This window comes from Canis aureus, chromosome 28 (assembly GCF_053574225.1).
Source record: "Canis aureus isolate CA01 chromosome 28, VMU_Caureus_v.1.0, whole genome shotgun sequence".
Taxonomy (NCBI): Eukaryota; Metazoa; Chordata; class Mammalia; order Carnivora; family Canidae; genus Canis; species Canis aureus.
In genome coordinates this window covers 26,936,148-26,943,121 of record NC_135638.1, presented here as the reverse complement: position 1 = coordinate 26,943,121, position 6,974 = coordinate 26,936,148, and the positions used below count along the sequence as shown (strand labels likewise).

The window sequence follows — 6,974 nt, the reverse complement described above, 5'->3', positions numbered from 1 at the left end:
AAGGCAAAAAAACAGCATAGCCACCAGCAAACGGGGAGTGATCACTGGAGGGTCAGTTTGCCCGGGCCAGCAAGTTAGATTCTGAACATGGTTTGAATCGGTCGAAATTTTGCTATAAGACACCGGCAAGTTTTCTCGGTCACTCATTCCTCACAGGCAATTAATGAACCACCTCAAGACTCAGAGCATGTCCGCTTTACTTTAAAGTAAAATAAGTCTCAAGATCAGGAATAATTTTAGAAGAGTCTTCAGGGAGAGCCAAATGGCATTAAGCTATAGCCTGCTAACAAGAAGACTCATTAAAACACTTTTCTAAACTTAGCCATGGAAATAAGTCCAAGCTAAAGATATCATATTCCCCATTCCCTTTTGTACTATTTTCATGGGCAGATATATTCAAGGATTGGATAAGCGAGTGATATTCTAGTAAGATTGTTGTATTTTATCCCACTAGCACACCACAGAGGCTAAAAGAGGGAGGGTCGTAACAACGAGGAGGGCACAGATGGCATGGGAGTAATACCGAATAACTGGCATTTTGCAAGTCTTTAGGACAAACTGCTTTCACATCCATTGTCTTACTTGGGGGTTACAGAGATTAAATTGTCCCATGATCACCCAAGAAAGATTAAAACCAGGGCGGGCCTCTCTTTTATACTAAAACACCATTTCCCAGACTCCTATGGAGTGAAGGTTCCGCATATGATTTAGGTACTGCTGTTCAGATGCTCTTGTGTGAGCCAATCCCCAGCAGGATATTGGAGCTGACTGTCACGGTGGCAACTTCCTGATTTGTCAAGCGGGTTTCTAACTCAGCAGCTTCCTGTTCTGAGCAGAGGTGGCTTCCTCATTCTGCAGCTCCCTATCCCTGGGAGAGGCAGCATCTGCCTTATAGGTGCCATTCTGCAATGTTTGGGGGCTGCAGCAAAAAAAAACTTCTATCAATATCTCCAAGTTGTGTGATCCTAACCTAGTTTTCTTTTCACTGCTTCTTACGACGAGGTGGAGAAAAATGCAAATTATGTATCTGGTTTAGAATTTTGGAAGACTCAGTGACTTTTGAAAACTTATGTTTAAACTATTTTATTAAGGCATAGTAGAGATGGCAATAAGCTAATTACATAGGAGGGCTAGAGTCTAGTCTCAGGTTTGACTCCCCGATTTGGGGAAATCAATACCTACAGGCATACCTGTCCTCATCTTAAAAGTAACACACCCACAGAAAATCAACAATTTCTATAGTCCTCACAGTCTCAATATTCTGAGATTCTATAATAATCATATATATTTTTATATTATATACTATTTAATGTAATATATAAAATATAAATATTATATATGTATATATTTCCTTTGTCAGATGCTGCCTCAGTTCTTAGGGGGAAACTGTATGACCCACTGACACTGCTTTCAGAGGTATTGATATATATTTGTTCCATCTTGATTAGCTCATTTAGCCAGAACCACAAATTCAAGCGCCAGTGGATGATCTATATTCCATCCCCCAAAGAGAGAAAATATATCACATATTTATGTTTTCATAATACCAGTATTTATGTTTTATGTTTTTATAATGAGAAATGAAAAACATTCCCCATTTTCTTATTATGCGTCACGCTTTATGGAATGTGTATGTGTCAAAAATTGCAATGTCAGAAAAGTTAGTGAAATTAGTAAACTCATTGGGAAATGAAACATACATATTAGTCAGCACACAATTATTGAATGAGCCTTTATTTACACACATTTCGTGAACACCAACTCTGTGTTGGGTGGAATGGTAGGTACTGCAATCTGGAGGACACAGTTCCCACATTTATGGAGCACACAGCCTAGGAGCAGAGTGGCCAATGGATAAGTAGCTGTGATTTAGGATCATGAGTGATATCAGAACTACAGGGTTGGGTGTGTTGAGGTCACATGGGAGGAGCTTACAGACTTCCCTGAGACTCTGATTCCTGGCTAAATTTGATGGCTAAGAAAATGCTATCAGGATAGAGTTGACAGCTTTTCAGAGACTGGGAACAGCACAGATGCGAGGGATAGACATTTCAGATGATGTGGCATATTCAGAACAATGCATCAGTACAAGCAGGAGTGTGAAATTGAGTAAACATATGTTTTTTTGCTTTTAACATTTCCATCTTCCATAAATAAAAAATCTTGCAGGGGTGCCTGTGTGGCTAAGTTGGTTAAGCGTCTGACTCTTGATTTCTGCTCAGGTCACGATCTCTGGCTTGTGAAATTGAGCCCCACATCAGGCTCCATGCTGAGTGTGGAGTCTGCTTAAGATTTTCTCTCTCCCTCTCCCTGTCCTTCCGACCACCCCCTGGCTCACTGATTGCTCTCTCTCTCTCTCTCCCTCTCATAAAAAAAAAAAAAAAAAAAAAAAAAAAGGAATGAATGAAAGAGAAAGCTTGCAGAAGGGGAGAAATGTCAGAATAGAATGAAATAAATCCTACCAGTTCCCATTGCTGTTTTCTAGGGTGTGAAGAGTACACTGACCAAACTAACTCTCCACCCAGTGACCTTCTACAGTCTTCCATAATACCACCACAAAGAGAGCAGATTCAGGAGATTTTGGAGGTGACAACTTGGTTAAAATTTGTATTTTCTGTGAAAATATAATTTAGCATGTTTTTATCAAAATTATTTAATTCTTTAAAACAGAAAGTAGTGAATAGCTTAATAAAAATAAATGTTTCAGTACATAACTTAAGACACTTTTATTAGGAAAGCATCATAGATTTTAAATTAAATACAAATTAAACAGAGAAGGGTAGGGTAGGCTGGACAATGCCCTCCCCCAAAATATCTAGGTTCTAATTCCTAACCTGTGAATGCTACTTCATATTGTAAAAAATAGACTTTGCAAGTGTGATTAAATTAAGGCTCCTGACATGGGTAGATTATCATGGATTATCTGAAAGGGCCATAAATGCAATCACACAGTTTCTTGTAAGAGAAAGTAGAGGGAGATTTGCATAAAGAAGAAGACAATGCAATGACAGAAGCAAGATGCTGCACGGCTAGCTTTGAAGATGAAAGGAGGACAGGAGGCAGGAATATAGGCAGCCTCGAGAAGCTGAAAGAGGTAAGGAATGGATTCTCTCCAAAAGGAAGCAGCCCCAGGACACCTTGACTTTAGCCCAGTGAGATGGACTCTTGAGCTCCAGAACTGCAAGAGAATACATTTGCATTGTTTTAAGCCACTAATTTTGTGGTGATTTGTTATAGTGTCAATGGCAAACTAATACAAAGAGCAAATGAATAATTTTATCAAATTTCCAAACATGAGGACTGGCACAAATTTATTATAGGAGAAACATTATTTGTAGCCTAGGATTGTTAGGTAAAGCTCATGCCATAATTCAAATTTTAACTCTGCTTCACTATTTTTTCTTAGAGATATTATTATAATTTTGACGTTTGTAGAAAAGCAAACAAAATCAGTGCACAAAGTTCCAAAGAGAAGACAGAAAATCAGGGATGGGAAAATTAAAGTTGAATACTATAATTTATTAAACAGGCTTGTCTCATTCACTAAATCTGTTGAGAAATTACTTTAAAAGCTAGCAATAAGGTGTTGTTTAAATATTTATAGTTATTGCCTTGTAAGAAGATTCCTTTAAAGTGATTCTTTCAATAAACATTTATTGAGTTAGACTTTGGGGATAAAACAGTGATTTAAACAGTCTTGAACTTCTTTAAAGAGTACACATTCTGGAAAACTAGACCAAACAAGTAAAAAAATTTAAATTACATAAATCTATGTAAAGGCATATACAGTGAGAAGAAAAGAGAAACCTAGGAGACTGGCATGTTTATATTATACTAAGATTTTCAAATATTTAACTCCATAATGGGGAATTTTTGGAAAATGAAAATATATTAGAAAATTGTCCAGCCATCCAGTATAGTTCTTTTTAAATAAAGTAATTTAACCAGTGATGCAATTACATTAGTGTCTCATCATCTTCTTCCAGGCTAACATGCATGGTAGTTTGAAAAATGGTACATACAAAATGATAAAAAGATGTTAATTATTTATGTATACTTTATGGAGAACAAGAATAAAAATATTTTAGAGAATATTATTTTTAAAATACTGAGATTTACAACTATTATTTCAGACTCTATGGAAATTTGAGGCCTGCCTAACTGGCACTAAAAAGTAACTGAAATGCATAACATGATTTACCTGGCATGGTGCTCAATGAATATCGTTCCTCTCTGCTCTTAAGAACAAATATTGGGATCCCTGGGTGGCGCAGCGGTTTAGCGCCTGTCTTTGGCCCAGGGCGCGATCCTGGAGACCCGGGATCGAATCCCACATCAGGCTCCCGGTGCATGGAGCCTGCTCCTCCCTCTGCCTGTGTCTCTGCCTCTCTCTCTCTCTCTGTGTGACTACCATAAATAAATAAAAATTTAAAAAAAGAACAAATATTAATAATAGAATATGGCAGTAAATATCACACAAAAGGATCTGAGTTAATAAATCAGTACTAAACACACTAATCAGCAAATATTTGTTGATCAAAGGACTAATAAGGACTTTTCACTTTCTTGGATAGTCATGATAGCCTCCATATGTCTTCTTCCCTACTCACTTAATTGATAAAGGGTAATAATATCTTGGGGGGGGGAATTGTAAATGAGGTATTATATAAATTGCCCATATTACAAAGTTAAGGAATTTACCAATCTACCCTAGACAGTAAAATGATTAGTACTCAAGTAAAGATGGATACTTAATGACCACCAAATTTCACCTACACTGGTGCACATGTGTAGAAATAATGTAGGACATAATGAAGACATAGATTTTGAGCATCTACGGCTGAAAACCTGGAGTTAAAGGCTTGACAAACATATAAAGGTAGAAAAGATGAGTAAAAGAATAATGACATGAAATAAAATAGAAATAACCTTTTTTTTTAAATTTCAGAGTTCACGGATATCTTCAGGCATACCAACCAGAGAAAAAAATACAAGTTCCTATTCCACAGTTCATCCTGATTGTTTCCTTTCCATGAACTTTTGCTATTCCAAATATGCTTTCAGGATTTAAACTCTTAATTAATGTGTTTTGTTCATACAACAAAGCCTATTTCTCCTCATGTTCGTGGAAATGATTAGTGAGTGGAAAATGGCTCAAAATTAATAAAGACAATATTAGAAACTCTCCAGCTCTGTTCTTTCCCTCTTCCTCACTCTCGGATCTTTTTTTTTTTAATTTTTATTTATTTATGATAGTCACAGAGAGAGAGAGAGAGAGAGAGAGAGAGAGAGGCAGAGACACAGGCAGAGGGAGAAGCAGGCTCCATGCACCGGGAGCCCGATGTGGGATTCGATCCTGGGTCTCCAGGATCGTGCCCTGGGCCAAAGGCAGGCGCTAAACCACTGCGCCACCCAGGGATCCCCCTCACTCTTGGATCTTATTATGCAGTACAATGTCAATAAGAAGTTGGTAGTGTTCCAAAGGTGCTGATGCCATGATTGGGATGTTTGAGGTGGGGAGGAATAAAAGAGTGAAGAGTAATGATTCTTTGGGCACCTGGGTGGTTCAGTCAGTTAAGTGTCTGACACTTGATTTCAGCTCAAGCCATGATCTTGGGGTGGTGGGATTGAGCTCCACATCAGGCTCTGCACTGGACTGGAACATGCTTGAGATGGTCTCTCTCTCTCTCCTTCTCCTTCTGCTGCTCTCCCTATTTACACACTCTCTCTCAAAAAAAAAAAAGTAAAAAGGCAGAAAGAGTATTTTAAAAAACTTTTTGGAAGATTTTATTTATTTATTTGAGACAGAGATATAGAGAAAGGGAAAGAGCATGAGCAGGGGGATGGGCATAGGGAGAAGCAGACTCCCCACTGAGTGGGAGCCTGATGTGGAGCTCGATTCCAGAATCCTGGGACCATGATTTGAGCTGAAGGTAGATGCTTAACTGGCTGAGCCACCCAGGTGCCCCAAGAAGAGTGATTCTTTCTTGCAGCATGAAGCTTTAAACTCAATTCCCCTTCTCCTCCCACAAAGCAAATAACACAGTCAAGTTGTTTAGTCAAAGTGACATTTAAGTAGTGGCTAAGCATAGTTTTTGTAGCACTGTGTTATTGTCCAGAATTCTTATTTTCAAAAAATCAGTGGGTGGCAGGAGCTAGCTAAGCCAGGTGGCTATGGCATGGGACCACGGACCCAGCCCAGCCAAGGGAAGAATTGACTATAGTGAGACATCCAACTAAGTCCTCACCCATGTCAAAAGCTTCCTTTCTCTAGCTCAATATTTAAGTTTATTTTTCTTTTTCAACATTTTTTGAGGTTTGAAATAAAATTTTCATAGGATTAATTTCTGCTGCAAGAAAAAAATTATGTCAAAATTAAAAACTAATAATTATTTGTGATATAACTCTAGAAACAAAATTAAATTGCCATACCTATTGAAGTGTCTGAAGAGTAGAGGTCTTAAAGAGCAGGTCAAGAGAGAGCCCTATGAGATCTGAAAAAAAAATACTGTAGATACACTGCAAATAAGACACCATTTAGTTTTAAACTAGAATCTGGTTATTTATAGAATTAGATTCATACGTCATCTTATGTCCACAGAATGTGCATTTGTGTCTCTGTGCATAACTTTCTTCATGATTCACATGGGCCTAAGTGAAAGCATTTAGTGACCCCAGTGGCAATGCACAGTTAAGAAAGGAAAGTGAGTTGTACTGGGTTGTATTTTCATTACTGAGAGAACCAAGAGGTAGTAAAGGAAAGGGGAATAGATAGGCTCTCAGAAGACAGTCCATGACATAGCTATAAACATTGACACAGCAACCCACATCCCAGTGTCTGATCCTCAGCTTTGCTGGTTCTCAAATGCAATTTATTCAAAAAAACCTAGAGTCAATTGGTTTCCCAGGACCGATGTACACCTATCAAACTCACTAGTGACATCAGAACAACCAATTGATAAAAGAAATATACT

The 6,974-nt window shown here is 38.0% G+C and overlaps 1 long non-coding RNA gene across 1 annotated transcript; it reads left to right on the top strand.

The window, feature by feature from the left end:
- The first annotated feature begins 2,483 nt into the window (after positions 1 to 2,483).
- Positions 2,484 to 5,185, top strand: LOC144300218 (uncharacterized). Its single transcript, XR_013366808.1, has 2 exons — positions 2,484 to 2,586; positions 4,949 to 5,185. It is a non-coding gene; the product is annotated as an uncharacterized LOC144300218 (long non-coding RNA).
- The last annotated feature ends 1,789 nt before the right edge of the window (positions 5,186 to 6,974 follow it).